The 18,566-nt window shown below is 41.1% G+C and overlaps 1 protein-coding gene across 1 annotated transcript in view; it reads right to left on the bottom strand.

The window, feature by feature from the left end:
* The window catches only part of MTF2 (metal response element binding transcription factor 2), a gene marked incomplete in the record, with an annotated part of 1,616,286 nt that overhangs the window by 549,303 nt on the left and 1,048,417 nt on the right, over positions 1-18,566 (bottom strand).

Genomic DNA, 18,566 nt, shown 5'->3' with positions numbered 1-18,566 from the left:
CTGGGATCTGCCTCTTGGGCGTCTGTATCTGCCCCTTTGTGGTCCGACACTGGAAAGGACCAATTCTTTGTAGGCCAGTGTCTGCTAAATCTTGGAGGCTGAACCTGTAAGAAATCCTTAACCATTTGCATGGATTTAGCTTTGTCCTCCATTTTCTTTAACACCTCTTCTGCTTTAACACCAAACAAAGTATCATGCTGTAATGGGGCATCTAATAATTTTGCTTTGACATGATCAGGCAGATTTTGTTCCTTTAACCAAGCATGCCTCCTGATGACAGAAAACGCAACAGCAGCTCTGCAGGAGGCCTCCAAAGAATCAAAACCACATTGCAAAGTATGCTTTCCAACTTGTTCAGCTGCATGCGATAAATCCTGCTTTTCTTTGTTTTCTGCACATTCAGAATTTATCAACATTTTCTGTTTAACCAGTGACATAACATATTGCTGATATTTGAGCATATGAAACCGACAGTTTAAAGCCCTTATAGCCAAGGTAGCAGAAGTCTAAATCTTTTTTCCCCCATCTGTCCAATGCCCTAGAATCCCTGTCAGAGGGGGTAGGGTTTTTTGCCGGAGAGGCCTTGACCCCTTTGGGACCCTGACAGATGGTTTCTGGGTCAGCAACAGGGTTTTTGAAAAGGAATTTATGAAAGTCACGAACCCTGTAGTACCTGTCCGGCTTAAAAGGAACTGGAGGTATTGAGTCAGCAATCAGACTGGATTCTGAAAATACATCAACAATGTCTAACAGGTGGAATAGCTACGGGCCTGTGTTGTGGTAGTAAAAGTAAAAGGAAGTCTCTGAGCCTTTTCTTAGATTCTGAAAAGTCTTGGCTCTCCCAGTGGAAATGCTCCCTCATGGTTGCAAGGTTTCCCCAGAAGAGTAATCCTCAGGAGGAGAGACTGAAGGGATAGATTCTTCAGCATCAGAATCCTCATAGGGAGGAAGACAGTATTCCTGATCAGAAGAGGAGTCAGATAAAATGGAAACCTGATCCGAACATTCATATTCTGTCTCTTGCCTAGGCCTTTTATCATGTGGGGGATGGGAACCCTTGATCAAAGTAATTAAGTCTTCGGCCATTTTGAGCATATGTTTTTTGGGCATGGAGGCCTGTCCATGAGACTGTTGTACTTGTTTCTTTGTCTTTACAGGTGCTTTAGTCGTTGCCTTTGAAGCTGAAGTTGTTTTAATGTATAATTGAGTACGTCTGAAAACACCCTCAGAAGCCGATGCCTGCTCAGCGGCTCCGGACCCATCTGAAGGAATAGTCTCCGAAGGTCCAATACCTTGAGCTTCCAGTGGCCTAGTCGACTCCACGTGAGAATCGGTAGCAGTCTACGGGTCTAAAGTAGCAGGCGTCAGGGGCTGCGAAGGCGGCTCACTGAGAACCGGCGAACCGGTGACTGGCTTAGAAGCCGCCTCATCGTCAGTTTTGGACCTCGGATGCATGCCCTTTTCTTTTTCTTTACGTTTCTTGTGAATTCCGGTAGTCGGATGGCTATCTGACATCGTATAATTAAATCTTCTGCCAAAATAGTGTAATGTAAAATCATACCGACTCTTAATAGTGCGTTGGTTAAATCTAGCACAAAACAGACAACTAGCAATGTTGTGGTCAGGGCCTAGGCAAGGAATACAGTAAGAATGAAAGTCCTTATGAGGTATTTGCTTCCCACAAGAAATACAATTAGCTTTTTCTGACTTCGGTCTGGAGCAAGAAAAAAGCTTCCCCAATGGGGTAACTAGCTTTTAATGAAGACTTTGGATCTGAAATTCGAACACGAAAATCTCTGGAGTCGGCCGACCGGCACTTGCGAACTGCTTATGCTTCGGGCACCACGCGGCAAGAAAGACTGAAGAAAATGGCGTCGGCTGCATCTTTTATATCCCTGGCGCACTGACGTCAGGGAAGAGGCGACAGCAACTGATGCCGGACCTAGACTTTGGAATTCAGGCCGTCTGAGGGTATCCTGCTAGCAGGATAACCCAAGTGTAATGACTGCAACAGTGAAACACGAAGAAGATCACCTATGTCAAAGGTACAGTCGCGGTCAGAATCATCTGACTCAAAGGAATCAGAAAGGTCTTCTGGATGGATGTCCTTTTTTCTTTTACCTTGGGAGGAGGTCTGGATCTAACCAGAGAGACTATGACTTAAGCCAATCTCACAAGATCCTGTTGGTAAGCCTGGGAATGGGAGCAGGTAGGCCTAGGCTGCATCTGGGAGGGAGCCACTTTTTTCAAGTGGCCTTAGGCTAAGGTCTAATGCTGACGTCCAATGCAGAACGGATGCCCAGCTTCTGCAGGCGAAAAGTTGCTGCAGTGTCTTGGCGATGTAAAAAGCTGTAGTCAGTCTTATCATGGCCTTTGGAAGCTAGGGACTGCAAAGCAGTCCCAGACCCAACCGATGAACTGAGTGCTATGGCTTCAAAAGATGTCAAGGGACCAGAAGGCATATCGAAGTCCGAATGGATCTCGACAGGGGCCTGCACCACCACCTCTGTCTTAGAAGGGGGCTGCAAAAGCGTCTCACCTTCTTCAGTGACAACAAGCCTCTGAGGCCTGGGCTACAGCGAGCAGGCATCGTCTGAGGCCTTAAGCCTAGGGCATTTATCATTATTCCTTTTTCAATTATGGATAGCTACTTCAGATGAATTAGTGGATGCCACAGGATGCAAATGGTCTTATGGCTCACTAAGGTGTCCAGCTAGAATCTTGGCCCTACACCTAATGGTCCTGCTATTAAATCAGGGACAAAAATGACAGTTGGGAATGTCATGTTCTGGGCCCAAGCAAGTCTCACAAAAGTTGTGGAAGTCCTGGTGTGGAGTCTGTTTGCCACAGGGGAGAAAATAAATTTTCTCTGACATAAGTCAAAATATACATAAAAGGTTCCACAATGGAGTACTTATTTTTCACAGTTTTCTTTCTCTGCTGCAGGTTGAACTCTGCACTGACTGGCACTGTGCTTCAGGTTCTGACTGCAAGAAAGAACTGAGGTAATGGTGCTGGCCAACTCCCCTTACACCCAAGCATAGTGACATTGGATAGAGCGTTCACTGCCTCCTGGAGATGGGAAATTTTTCTTGGATAGTTGGGCCAGCCAAGGGCTTCCATGGTGGGAAATCCCACAAGTTAGGAATGCAACAGCAAAACACAAAGCACATCCCTAGGGACCGTTTCCCACCAAATAACTATGTACAACTACTTTAAAGGTCACTTCTACATCGTAAGACTCAGGAAACCGTTGGAACAGTAAGACCAAATTCCGCCCTTTCTTCTTCCTGAAGATACACCACAAAATGCAGTGAAGCAGTTCCTACTACCAGACGGTATCCTGATACTTACTGCTACAGTTAGCTCTTCATACAAAAAAAATGTTATCACAATAACTACTGCTATACTTCTAAATCCATATGATGGGAGCAATATCAAACAGTATGCAAGGGATATGACAGACACTAGACCTAGAAGGAAGTGTAGCATCCCTTTCAGCACTACTGTTGCAAAGTCTGTGTTGCTCCCACAAGATTCATTCTCTAATACTTGAAGAATGTGTAAGTGGGGTTCCAGACTACTGCCTAACAAATACTATGTTACACTGGTCCAGTGGTGCAGAGGGATAAAGTCATTACTACACCCAATTTGATCAGTCTTCAGTTAGCAGCACAGGCACTGCAGCAGCCTGCCTAATGAACTCTGTGCTACTCAAGTAGTGAACCACTTAGTTTAGAGGTTGCAAATGCATGGAAATAGGCCTGTACCTGCTGATGTAGCAATAGCAGAGCTGGTAAGGCTGCTGCAAAGAAGCAGGATAGCAAAGCTGGTAAGGTTGCTGCAAGGGAAAAGAGCAGGAGCAGGTCATGCTCTCAAACAGCAACAATAAACTGCACCAGTTTCCTCAATCTCACTTGGTCTTGGATGGTCCAGCAGACCTGCTGAACAAGGAGAGGGAGCTGGTAACAGCTGATGGTCAGTTGTGAGGAAAACATATGTTGAGAAGCATTAATTATAGCAGCTGCCCAACATACCCGGACTTCAACAAGCAGGTGGTGTCCACAATGGCCATAACAGAAAGGGATGCAGCCAGGTAGATACTTTGAAAGGGTCTGTATAGATACTGGTTAACCAAGATCCCTTCCATGACAATGAAGTACATCTGTGTAAGAACTTACTACAAGAGTAGATATCTAACTGATCTTTGTTGCAGTACGACTAAAAGATGAGATATCCTGCCCAAGGAAAGCTGCGCAATGGACCAACATACCAAAGACTGGTTGCCTTCCTCTTGTGCTGTACATCTGACATCTCTCACCCTGAAGGAGGCAAGAGGTACATAAGGGATGACTTTCTTACTGTGGATCAAAGATTTGGAACAAAAGTAGAGGGAGCTATATTCGTATGTAAAAGTTAAAAAAAGGAGGAAGAAAAAATAAGAATCCACCTTGATCCAAAAAAAGAAAAAAGTGGAAAGAAATGCAAGAAATAATACTGCAACAGTGATCAGCTGGACATCTACTGTTAAGTTCTTACACAACTGTACTATGTCCTTTTTTGGATCACTGTTACAGTATTACTAATAGATGGGCGATTCATGAAAACTGTCCATGAAGAAAGGGCAGAGGAAGACTGATCTGAGTTCTGGTCTCCAAGACCTTGACTAGAAGTAGCAAACTCTAACAGAGTCCTAAAGAATACACCAACTGTGCAATGTTTACTGAAAGTTTGAACAAAAGACAAAGTTGCTGTTTCAAGGATACATCTAGAAAGCACAGAAAAAGCCGCAGCTTTAGTGAAATGTGCTTTACCTGGAGCCTGTAGTTGTTTGTCATGGAAGAAATAAAAAAAATGAAACCGCCTTAAAAATCCAGTTATAAATAGCTTGCTTGGAAATGACAGAAACCAAGCTATGGTCTTGAAAAGATGGAAAATGCTGGTCAGACTTCCTTATGGTTTTGATTATATCCAAAGAAATTCTGAGCTGTCTATATACATCCAATGAATGCAATATTCTCCCTCCTTTGGTATAAGGGAAAGAAAAAAGTAGGCTAGTTGATGGTGTGATTCAAAGTAATCTCAATGACAACCTTAGGCATAATGGAGGAATTAACTCTAAGAGCAATATTATCCTTAAAAAGGGAAAGGGTGGAATGTCCATGAAATACTTAGGCAATAACCTATGCCTGGGTGTGGGTAATGCTGGATTTACCCAAGGTTGGCATGGTTTGATCACAAGGGCGAAGCCCGAGTGGCCAAACAAAGACAACCGTGGGAAAATCCAGCATTACCCACACCCAGAACTGGGTTATTGCTATTATACAATGACATTATTTAAGAAAAAAAAAATAGTTTTCTTAAATAATGGCATTGTATAATGCCTCCTTGCTGCCCTTCCGCAGCTGTCCGGTATTCTGCGGCAGTTCTGATGTACTGCGCATGCGTATGCTTACGCAGTACATTTAACCTGAGTGGAAGCAACGGAGAAAGCAAGATCTCAGTTGCTTTTTAGAAAGTGTCTCGCTATGTTAAACTCCTTTAACATAGCGAGACACTTTCTAAAAAGCAACGGAGATCTTGCTTTCTTTGTTGCTGTAAGAAAAAAAAAGACTTATTCTAATGGAAAAAGTCTGGGCAACCGGACCTTTTTCTATTAGTATAAGTCTGATTTACAATGTGCACGCTGACCAATCAGCATGCATGTTTTGAAATATTAATGGGTCATTGTATAATTGAAGCACTGACACCTTTTTAGCTGATGTCAGAGCTATCACAACACTGATTTCCAAATACAGAATTTTAGAGATGAATCAGACTCAAATGGAGACGGGGTAAGTTTTTCTAGGGCAAAGTTCAAATCCCAAGAAAAGGGAATAGGTCTCCTTGGTGTTCAGAACTGCAGTACACCTTACCAATACTGTTTGACCTCAAAACTAACAGAAAATGGTGGATTCAGAGGCAGACAGAGATCTTCTGACAAGTGCACTTTGATAGGAAAGAATGCAAGTGCAGCTTTAAGCAACTTACACAAGTAAGCAAGAACATTTGAAATACCTAGTTGACAAGGGTTCCAATTCTTTTTATGACACTAAGAAAAACAGTTTCCATTCAGACCTCATAGTTGTTTTTTTAGCCTCCTTCAGAACCCTTAAACTGTCAGTAAAGTGGTGCCTAAAAGGAATTTCAATTGTCATCTAGAGTCATATTCAAGATCTGTAGGTTGGCCTGAATTAGACAGCTGCTGTTGTGTGTGAGTAAGTGCATTGTCAGGTAACTTGCACTGACTACCACAGCAGCATGATTTCTGGCTTGTCCTTGATTTTTGGGAATGATTTGGGGAATTAAAGGAAGTATAAATTATGCATAAAGAAATTCCTTTTCCAAGAAAATTACATGGTGTCCATTCTCCAAGCCTGAAGGCATGGCAGTCTGTAGCAGAACTGCCTGAGCTGTCTGCTGTGATTGGAGGCAAGATCAATCTAGGGGTACATCAATGATGGACAATGCCCAGAAAAACCTCTGTGTTCAGCATCCACTCATGAGAGTCTGCTCCTAATCTACTCAATCGTTCACAGAGTTCTTTTCTGATGATGTATACACATTGCGTGAAGGAAAGCAGTGCGGAACTCCTATGTCCAAGCAATGAAGGCTAGTGTTGCAGACACAATTTGACTTGGTGCCTCAGTGTTTGCTTATGTATAACATTACTGTGGTGTAGTCTGTGTAAATCTGAAGAGGACCTGCAGTCCAGAGATTTAATAGCTATAATAAGAGCCTTAATTTCCTTTATGTTTATGTGGTCCTTTCTCTCTTTTGTTGACCAAATACCTGAACCCTGATGAACTTGGAGCAAGCTCCCAATGCCACAGCTGAAGCAAGAGGAAGAAAACAAGAAAAGCACTGCAGGGTTGAGTGAAATTGTGCAACCACTAAACAAATTCCTTCTTGACGAAAAACAGATGAATTACGAAGGTTAACAGATGACAATGTTAAGACCAAACTGACTTGAAACAATTTATCTGCTCCTATGTGGCATAAGTTACTATGGGAATTATTGATGCCATGTACCTCAGGGCTCATAAAATCTCTCCTGCTGAAGTCGCAGGCAAGGGAAGGTGGTTCTAAAAGTAATGTGAGGAAGAGAACTTTGCATGAAAGAATCTGTCTTGACAGAGTACTGAGTCTGCATCCCAGGAAAATCAAATCCTGGGATGAAATTAAAACTTTCCAATGTTCAGGGTGAACCACAGATTGCTCATATGAGTCATAACAAAATCGAAGTCTCTTAGAATTTTTTGGGAAAAACCCTAAATCAGGAGATCATCCAGATAAGGAAAGACTTGAATTCCTAGAAATCTTCAAAAAGCAATGACAAGTGCTAAGCACTTTGTGAATACCCTAGGGTAGTTGAAAGGCCAATGTGAAATGAAGAGACGAAACATGAAGTATTTCCTGCATGCTGGATGAACAGAAATGTTAAGGTAAGTATTCTTTAAATCCAATGCCACCAAAAAGGTTTGGGAAAAGATCACTGGAAGTTAAGGAGTGCAGGGTCAACATCTTGAAACTAGGAATTTTGAGAAAGGTGCTGAGAGGAAAGATGCAAAATAGGTTTTCAATTACCCTCCTTTCTAGGAACTACAAACATTCTTGAATAAAAAAAACTTTTGTTACTAGAGAAGGGGCCACAAATTCTCCCAGAGTAGAGAGGTCTTGATGAATAGGAAAAATAAGGTAAATCCAGCTTGGCTGAGGAAAACTTGACAGGTGAGGAAGAGCAATCAAAGACATTCTGTAACCATTCTGGATAACAAAACCAATTTGTCTGATGTTATGGATTTACAGGTTAGGAAGGACAGAAATAGATTTTGATGCAGAGAAACTTGGGAATGGGAGGCTAGTTTGCCAGTAAAAAAAGCATTTAGAACAATTAGAATCTGGGTGAGAAGTGTCCTGAAATTGTCTTTTTTACTATTCTCTGAGGTTTTCTGTTCCTTGCAAGCAAAGGGACTATTTTTGGCAGGGGAGTTTATTGAACACAGAAACAGGAGAAAAAAAATTTGTTTAAAAACTTACATGACCTTACCTTTCTCCTTTGGTCTTAAAGTTCTGCAGCAGCACAGCCAAAAAGACACTGCTTATTTACAGGGGAGCCCATAAGTTTAGCTCTGACATCCTCAAAAGTTGAATTCTGTGCCACAAGATACTACGAAGAACAGACCCAGTACCTGCTCCTCTAGAAGAGACATCAGCAGCACCATAGCTGCACATAACAGAGTACACAGAAACCTGAGGAGCAGAGTTAAGAGGAGAATGCAAAAGATTTGGCATCAGTACCCTCCAAATCTGGGTGGAGTGTGTCCAAATTACTCAGAATAGACAAAAGACTACTGACAACATGGATTTGGTAACTGGCAGCCTGAAAAGATGGTGGGGCAGAAGTCACCTTTTTGCCATATCAATAGCTCTGTCTGTTGTCTATCTATTGGCAAAAAATTAGGCGTTTTATAGACTTTTCAGTAGAAAGTACAATGGTAAGTTGAACTTACCTATAACAGTACATATTCAAATTCTTCATTGCTGCAGTAGCCTATGGGTTGTATCGTAAGGAGGACAGAGCAACTGACCAGCTTCTAAAAGCTTTAATCCCTTCCCAGACTGTCACTCTGACTGCTTACAGGTAGAGTCATTTTTGAAGGAAGCTACAAAAACAGCCAGAGTGACTAAAAATCCTGTACACAAAAATGGGAAAATCATCCTGAGCAAACCAAGATATAAATAAAATCTAGCATCATGTCCCACAAGAACTATATACAAGAGGGAAGTGGGGTGGGTGTGGATGATGCAACAGTGAAGAATTTAAACATCTACTGTTACAAGTAAGTGAATATTACACAACTGAACTATGGTCATCATTCTCACTACTGCAGTAGGGTAGACTAACATATTTTATCCAACCTTGAAGGAGGAGGAAGGGACCAGGAGCCTCTGGGGAATGCTCCCAACAAAGACTCCTCTGGACCTGCAAAAAGGATCCAGATTGTAGAGTTTGTAAATGTATGGAAGGACCAACAAGATGAAGCCTCAAGAATACTTTGAGTTCACTCTTCCAGTACACCACAGTAAAAGCTAAGGCTCTAGTACTATATGCCTTAACACTGCCTGGAAAAAAATTTCCATGGTGAGTATAAAGAAAAAAAAAAAACAGCAGACAGCCACCTGGAAATAGTCTGTTTATACACAGGGTGAATTTTATTAGTCCCAGAATAGGAAACAACTGACTAGCTTTCCTAAAAAACTTAATTCATTGAAAAAGCATTCTCATCCTTTGGAGTGGAAGGACACGAAACAGGAGGAGGCACCTGATTCGCAGTATTGACAGTCTGCAACAAACTACTGGTTAAAGTAAGAATATAATTTTTACACACTGAAACCATTTTATCATCAGAATTATCAGCTTAGTTTAATTTTTATTGGAATATCCTTACAGGAACACCAGGAAAGGGAATGGATATCACCCTGAGCAAGAGGCATCTTTCTCCTGTCACACTGAAAAGACCTTTCAGGGGTGTCTCAATCACCAAAAAAGGATGGCTCTGCCATGCCCACACTGGACAATGGACCAGCCAAAGAGGATGCATCTGACCCCTGGTATCTAAAATCTATGCCATGTTTTACTGATATGCTCTCTACGTATCAATCACTGTTTGACAAATTACGGGAACTTGATGATAAATTAGAGGTTGCTAAAAAGCGGAAGCTGTCCAGAGATATCAACGACTTTCGTTTGGGCCATATTTTTTCTTGGCCGAGAAATGATCCAAAAAACACTGTAATAAATGTACCTAGTCACAAATCATATGACAGTACGTCCATCACGGCTTTGGATACTTTTCAGACACCCAATTTGGATTCGAATTCTGGCGTTGGAACCCTGCAAATGGACAGTATCGCTTTAATTCCTACAGAGACTAACTACTCCTAATACGCAAGACGTCGTAGTGACGTGTGTAAGCGAGGTCCCAGCTAACACTTTGGTTTCAAATGTAGATGTTCAGCCGTTAATGAAGACGACGCATCAGTCAACTTTAAACTTTGTGGAGAAGCGTTTTCAGCTAGACAAGCCGGAACGCATACAGGACCATCAAAAAACAAGGGATTCTTCTCTTACAAGACATGTAACACGCTCGGTGAAGCGAAAAAACGAGAGCCCTGTAAGACAGGGCAAGAGCGTACGCAAATAGTAAGCGGAATTTTAAACCTCTCTTCTTTTATATTGAATGAATCCCATTTATCTCTTTTATCTAGGGGTTTGAACTTGATCCCAGTTGCATCTTTGGACTTGGTCAATATTATAACTGACCTTAAAATATTTTTGAGAACTTTGAACTTAAAACTGATATTTAATAATGGTAATGAGCCTAGTAATACTTGTAAAAAACGTAGCATGTTTATTCCTGTAAATGTACCCATTACTGTTGCCTTTTATGATTTATGTGAGGCTGAATTCAGAGCATGTTTTAACAATCGTGGGACTTGTATGAGTTACAATTTAAGTCATGAGGAGTATTTAGCTTTAGATTGTTTAAGATGTAATGATAACATTATTATAAAACAAGCTGACAAGGGTGGAGCCGTTGTCGTTATGGACAGGGCTCATTATAACGTATTAGTGAAAAAGTTACTAGCAGACCAGTTAGCTTTTAAAGAAATTACTTTTCAGGATGTTAAAAGACATATTACTAATGTCAACCTTTGTATTTATGATTTACAATTTAATAATAATCTTGATTTGGATTTGTTTCACTTTTTTTCTGTGCCTTGCCCTGTTACACCACAACTTTATGGGCTCCCTAAAATACATAAGTGTATGGAGAATCCTCCAATGAGACCCATTGTTTCTGGCAATGGATGGGTCACTGAGCCTATTTCAGTGTACCTCCAGAAACAATTATTTCCTTTTTTAGATAAATGTAATTTTGTGCTTAAGGACACTGGTGATTTTTTGACCAAGTTATCCGCTTGGTATTTCCTTAATATTAGCACGTATAATACGGATGAATATTGGTTTGTAACATTGGACATCGTCTCGTTATTTACTGTTATTCCCAATATGTATGGTATTGAGTCTATTAGAGAATTTTTAACAACTGAGAAATATTTAACAACTGATTCTATACAGAATATCTGTTTCCTTCTGGATCTTGTATTAAATAATAATATCTTTATTTTTGACCAACAGCCATACTTACAGACTAATGGTGTGGCCATGGGTACTCCTGTGGCCAATACATACGCCAATTTGGTGTTGTATCAATGGGAATTACAGTATGTGCATGATGGGAATAACTTTTTGGATTTGCATATTATGTTTTATCAACGCTTTGTTGATGATTGTTTTTTTGATTTGGAAAGGTTCTAATACTAGTTTGCAACAATTTATATCATATTTAAATTCAACTACTACCTTTTTAAAATTTAAGTCAACTATATCCAAAAATGAAGTTTCATTCTTGGATGTTAAAGTTTTTCTAAATAATGGGTCTCTTAATACTACTATCTATAAAAAGCAGACACATATTGGAAGATATATACATGCAAGTAGTATGCATGCTCAACATGTTTTTCGGGGTGTAGTTAAGTCTCAGTTTATTAGGGCCAGTAGGCTCAATACTGATGATGAAGTATTTAATATGCAATTATTGGAAATGCATCAAGATTTTATTGATTGTGGTTATGATAATATTATGTTAGGGCAGCTTAAGGATTTTGTTATATGTAATAGGTATATTTTGTATTTACCATATTTTAGGAATATACAAAACATAAGAAGTGAGACTCAAACTGCTGTAATACAGAATGTTAATGTAAGTAATGTGATTAGATATGTTACTACTTTTGCTAGTAAGATTGCTTTAGTCAAGCGAGTAATATATAAATATTGGCCTGTTTTAATGGCATCTCCGGATGTCTCTAGAATATTGATTAATAAACCGTTTTTTAGTTACAGGAACAAGAGAAATCTCAAAAGTATATTATGTTATAAGGACTTTCGTCCTTCTACTTTTAAATTGGATAAGTCCTTATGTCGGATTTCTTGCTGTGGCACTTAAAAGTGTCATAACTGTTCTTGTTGTTTGGACTTGATTGATACCACCGCCTCTGCTACCTATATTCAAACACATACTAAATGTATTTATAAATTTAATATTAAAGCAAATTGTAATTCAACTAATGTAGTGTATATGGCAACATGTGTTGCCTGTCAATCTTATTATGTTGGTAAAACAACGCGTAGGCTCAAAGATAGGATTATTGAGCATAAGTCAGAAATAAGAAGCCAATAATGCCTTATTTAAGCATATACAACTATATGGTGACTCACACGCTTTTAAGTTTAGAGTTATAGACTTAGTGATACCTTTGAGCCGGGGTGGTGATATTAATAACTATCTTGAAACCAAGGAATATCAGTGGATTATACGATTGAGAGCTGACCATGCTCCAGGTATTAATAATACTGTTAGTATTAAGCCTATTCTTACTAGATTACAGCGTAATATGAAATAATTAAATGAATATATCATATTATATTATACAATTTATTTTAGAATTTATATATATATATATATATATATATATATATATATATATATATATATATATGTTAGGTCTTATCCATTGTTGTATTGCATTCATTTTTGTAATTTTAAGATTTTATATGTGAAGTATTGTCACATGATCTTGGCTGCGGTCATGTGTTCTTGGGCTTGTATATAAGCATTTGCTTTTTTTGTATGGTTGTATTCAGTATTGAGAAAGGGTTCTTCCCGAAAGCTTTGCGTTCTATAAAGTTTTTTGTCCAACGTGTTTGTGCTTCTTTTCTATTTATGTACAATGGAAGAAGGAACAATTAGACTAGGCAGTGTCAGTATCCACGCTATAGCCAGGGAAGATGCCAAGATTGCCAGTACATTATGATATAACGAATCAGTCAGATGGTAAGCTGACACTTAGTTCACCTAAGCAGCACACAACCCTTCAAAAAACAAATTCCCCAACACAAAGTTACACAAGCAACTCCTGCCACAAAACTAGAGATACTTTTCCAAAAGTAAACTGCCAGCAAAATAGAAAGAGATAGGTTGTCACAAAGTGTACGTAAACATTCCTCAATCAATACACAAATTCTGTCCAAGAAGTATACTTTCTCATTAATAAAAAATTCAGTTTAGCAGAAACCAGTGTAAAATAACCCCCAATAGCTTAAACAGAGACCCGATACCTAAAAAGCAATTCGTAGACAGAAAAAGAGGTACATCTATCAACTTCACTGAAAAGCCAGTATTTTTAAAGTGATGTACTGCAATTCTGACAGAGGTAAATTTTCAGACTGCTATGCAGAGTTTTGGGAACAGACCAGACAGAGCAATCTTATAGCTGTTTTCAGTGCTTAAGCAAAAAAAAAAAAAAAAAAAAAATTGTGGTCTCCCACAATCACGTTTTCCTCTCTTTGAAGACATGTACCAACCTTTTTCAGAACAAATAAAAGAAAAGAGGAAGGGTCATCTACCATGGATAATCTTGCTGCCTAACAGCATAGGAAGAGGCTCGAATTGTACATCTGACAGATGCAAGTTGAAGTGATACTTTAGTACTTGGACTGGCGACAAGAAACTTCAGAGGTAGTACATTCCCATACATCCTTTATGTACCTCTTGCCTCCTTCAATTTGAGATAAGTAGGGAGTTAGGAAGGCACCCAGGCTTTGGTACGATGGCCAGACATATGGTGATCCCATGTTGGCTTAGTTCTTAGTATACTTTCTGAGTAACTGTTATTCTCCTTAAAGATCTGCATCCAAAATACAGAATAGTTGTGTAAAATCTTACCATAACAATAGATGTCCTCCTCTTCTCTGTTGCAGGATTCATAACATGAAGGAGTTCCCTGCTGTTGGACAGTACACAAAAGACTTTACTACTGTAGGGTGTGTGGTACAGCACATGTAGGCTGCAACTGGACACAGGTCATAAAAAGTGACACAAGCGCACACCACTGTCAGAACTGGCTGCCCCAGGAGGAATGTCAGCCTAAGGAATTAGGATAAAAATCATCAAAGCAAGAAATCAAAAAGCAAGGCCAGGGGGAAGGAGGGAGGGATAGGAATACTGCAACAGAAAAAAGAAGAATATCTATCATTACGGTAAGATTTTATACAACTATTCTACGTCCTTCTATTCATCTGCTGCAATATTCATAACATGAGGGAGAACGCCAAAACTTATTAAGCAAGGGAGGAAGGTATAGCCGAAGAGCTTTCCAGGAAGGCCTGCAGTACGGCTCTGGCAAAACCTGCTCTAGAATAAGAAATAACATCCAATTTGTAGTGTTTGGTGAAGGTATAGACTGAGGTCCATCTAACTCCTTCAAGAATTGAATCAGTGTCAAATCCCTTGAAAAAGGCCCCAGATGAGGCAACAGCCATGTTGGAGTGAGCCCTAACAGGGGAAGGGAGAGTCCTACCACGGTGCGAGTGTAGCAGAAGGAAATAGTCTTGGAAATCCAGGAGGAAATACTCTGCTTGGACACAGCTCATCCTAGGGCCCTGGGGTGGTAATAAACAAAAAGCTGATCCAACTTTCTAACAGCTTTAGTTTTGTCTAAATAAAAGATAAGTTACCTGTGGACATCTAAAGTATGGAGCACCCTCTCACTAGAGTTTGGGGGGGAGGGTAGGCAAGTGTATGGACTGACTTAGAGATAGACCATTGACTACCTTAGGCACAAATGAGGGGTTTTGTGCGCAGGGAGACCCTGTCTTTGTGGAAGACCAGAAAGGTGGGGATACCATAAAGGCCTGAAGCTCAGACACTCTTCTGAAGTTAAGGCTAGGAGTAAAACAGCTTTCCAGGAGCAGTACTGCAGAGAAGCTCTAAGTGTGTGAGAGTCAGCTTTTCGTAAACAAAGTTAAGGTCCCAGGGAGGCGAAACAGGTTTCCACTGAGGTCTAATGTGTAGGACACCTTAAAGAAATTGTTTAGTCTCAAACCTGACAGCTAAGGGGGAGAGAGAGAGGCAGACAGGCAGATATGGCTGCCATACGAGCTTTCACTGATGAGTAGCCAAGCCAGCTTTGAGAAATTGACACAAATAAGTTAAAACCAGGGGAATTTCTACTGTTAATGAGGCCTAGTTTTGTTTCAGACACCAGATTGAAAACCACTTCCATTTGGCTAATTAAGATTTTCTGGTATTTGGCTTCCCTGGACTCATGCAGGACTGTAAGCACATCCTGAGAGAATAGGTGTATGAAAGGGATTAGTACCCTATCACCCACAGGGTCAACTGAAGAGTCGACAAGTGGGGATCGATGAGGGTCCCTTTGGCTTATGCGAGAAGTTTCACTCTGTGAGGTAACTTGTGGTGATTGCCCTTGGCTAAATACGAGGGAATCGGTGCTGCCTAGGCCAGAAGGGAGTCACCAGCAAGATTTTTGGTCTGTCCTGTTTAATTTTGGATAGGACTTTTGGGATGAGGGAAAAAGAAGGAAATGCATATAGAAACATCTTCTTCCAAAAGAAAGGGCATCCACTTTCCAGACCATAGGATGAGGTTCTCTGGCACAAAACTGTGGAAATTGTCTGCTGATGGGGGAGGCAAATGGGTCTGTTTGAGGAATACCCCACTGGTGGACAATGTCCAGAAACACATCCCTTTGAAGCACCCATTCATGGGATAGTGTTTCGGACCTGTGCAGGTAATCTGCCAAATTGGAATTCTATTGCCTGATTCAAGCCTGAAGAGCTAGCCTGCATAATAGATGGGATTTGGTCCGCCTCTGTTTGTTCACATACTGTCATATTGTCTGTAAACAGCTTTTGAGGTCCTGGTAGGAATAAGGGGTGGAAGGTCTGCAAGGCCAATAGCAGCACCCTCATCTCCCTTACATTGATGTGCTCTTTCAGTTGAGGGGAAGACCAGATCCCTTGAGCTTTCAGGTGACCGAAGGTTGCTCCCCAATCTACGTCTGAGGTGTCTGTGAAGATCTCTTGACAAGGCACAGGAGGGTGTAAGGGGAGTCCCGGGTTGAGTGACACGATGTATTCACCACCAAAGTTCCCTCTTCAGGCAGGGAATGAGAAGAATGGAGAATTCCAAGGGGTGCTGGTATTGCATCCAAACTGATTTTAGATACAATTCCCATTTTCTTATGTGGAGTTTTGCAAAGGGAAGCACAGGAATGGTGGATGCCATGAGGTCCAAGACCCTGAGGAACTCTCTGGCTGTAATGTGATGAACTAGCAGAAAATTTTGGAAGTAAAAGTTAAGGTTGTGTACCTTTTGTGGAAATAGAGAAACTTTCATAAGATCTGTTTGTATCCTGCACCCCAGGAAAATCTGATCCTGAGAGGGGGTGAAAACTGATTTCATTAAGTTTATGGTGAACCCCAGACTTTGCAGAAGACTGACAAGGGCAATATTTCATTCCAACTCCTATGAGGAGGTAGTTAGGAGGAAGCTGTTCATTTAAGGAAAAAATGTCTACTCCTTGGAGTCTGCAGTGGGTAATCACAGGGGCTAGGCATTTAGTGAAAACCCCCTTGGTGCGGAAGAAAGTCCAAAAGGCAAGGCACAGAACTGAAAATGCAATAATGATTCACTGAAGCGCAAAACCCTCCTGTAGTTGGGATGGATAGGAATGTGCAGATATCCATCTATGATATCAAGGGTAATTATGAAGGCTTGAGGCAGAATAAGTGGCAACAGAGTCTGGAAGGTCAGCATACAGAAAGTGGGTACCCTTAGAAAGGTACTGAGATGGGACTTTCGAGGATGGGCCTCCAGTGACCTTCCTTCCTGGGCACCAGAAGGACCTGGAATAAAATCCTTTACCAATTTGTTTTTTGGGACACACTGCATGGTCCCTTGGTTCAATAATTCTAACAGAACCTCTGAGAAAAAGCAAGTTTTTCCCTGGGAGACTGAGGGATGCCCCTGAAGGAGGGTAGTTGATCCCACATCATAAAGTACCATTTTTGAACAACTGAGAGGATCCAGGTATCTTGGGTTATGCTTTCCTGGGCTAGTAGGGATAGGGGAAGGCACTAGTAAAGAGGGATGTGGGTGAGAGGTAGAAAACAGTCAGAGAGGACAGCTTGTCTGGAAAGGGCCTCTTTGGTGGCAGAGTTACCAGCAGGGCCATAGGCTGTGGTGGTCACACTCTTCTTCAGGGTTGTGGGTGATGTGATTGCCTATACACAAGTACAGGCTTTGCAGGATAATTTCTTTAAAACCTGGGTACTGGGAAACAAAAATGTGTTTCAGTTCCTTACCCTTTTCCTTCAATAATTCGAACAGGTTAGCAGCTGCAGGTCCAAACAAGGCAGAGTTGTCCAAAGAAGCATCCATAAAGTTGGCTTTTACTTCCTCAGGTAAGGGCTGAAATCTTAGACTAGGGAACCTTCTTATACTGATCCAGAGGCAGCGGGTCTGGCAGAAGCCTCTGCAGCATCATAGCTGCATTTTATGGAGTGACATGCTATTTGAGATGATGCACCAAGCAAGGAAGTAGCCAAGGTTTTATTTTCTGAGTCAGGTAAGTCTATAATTACCTATGAGAGTTGGGATATAAGCCCCAAAGTGAATCTGGTCATGTGTGTTTCGTAATTTATGGCCCTAAATGCCAGAGTGGCAGAAGCGTACACTTTTTTGCCTAGTCTATCCAGAATCCTGTTAGCCTTATCAGATGGTAGGAGCGTAGTGGAAGGCAGCAATCTTGATGGCTTGTCAGAGGGTCTATATTATAACATCCAAGTCTAAAAACTTTGAATGTTATACTATGGAACCCATTCAATCGAAACACCAGAAAACCGGTCAGAATAGCAAATTTTTTCCCAGGGAAAAAATTTGCTGTTCCGACAAACATACAATTCAAGCACACCAAAATAAATAATCCACACACATACACTTCACGAAACACTACACTAACCAGACATACACCACTAGCTACCCACTTACCTTAACCCAACCCTAATGTCCCCAACTATCGCACACTCACCTTACCCGCTCCCTAACCCTAACTCACCTACCCCACCCTAACCCTCACGTCCATACAATCGCACATTTACCTGACACTTAACCCGCCCCTAACCCTAAAGTCTGTCACTACCGCACTCTCACCTCACCCGCACCCTAAAGTCCCTAACTACCGCACCCTCACCTTACTCCAGTCCGTTCGCTCACTTAACTTAACCCGGTCCGTAACCATTGCACCACACTTACCTGAACCCAATCCGTAACCTCCGTTCGCTCACTTCCCTAAACCCGGTCCATAACCATCGCACCACAGTGCTGTAAATAGCGAAGCCATGGAACTGACCACCGAAATCTTACCCTAGGTAAAGTTTCGATGTTCCGAGGCTTCGCTATTGTCAGCTTTCGCTCTTATAACATTCTTAGTTTTAAAACTTCAATGTTATAATATAGACCCTTTTCAGAAGCCACAGAAACAGAAGGGTCTGAAGAAGGGCATCTGAAGAGAAACTTGCAGTCATCTGGTAC

The sequence above is a fragment of the Protopterus annectens genome, chromosome 10.part0 (genome assembly GCF_019279795.1).
Source record: "Protopterus annectens isolate FY-2018-M chromosome 10.part0, PAN1.0, whole genome shotgun sequence".
NCBI lineage: Eukaryota > Metazoa > Chordata > Ceratodontiformes > Protopteridae > Protopterus > Protopterus annectens.
The sequence above is the reverse complement of the archived record's forward strand: the minus strand, read 5'-3'. Positions and strand labels throughout refer to the sequence as shown.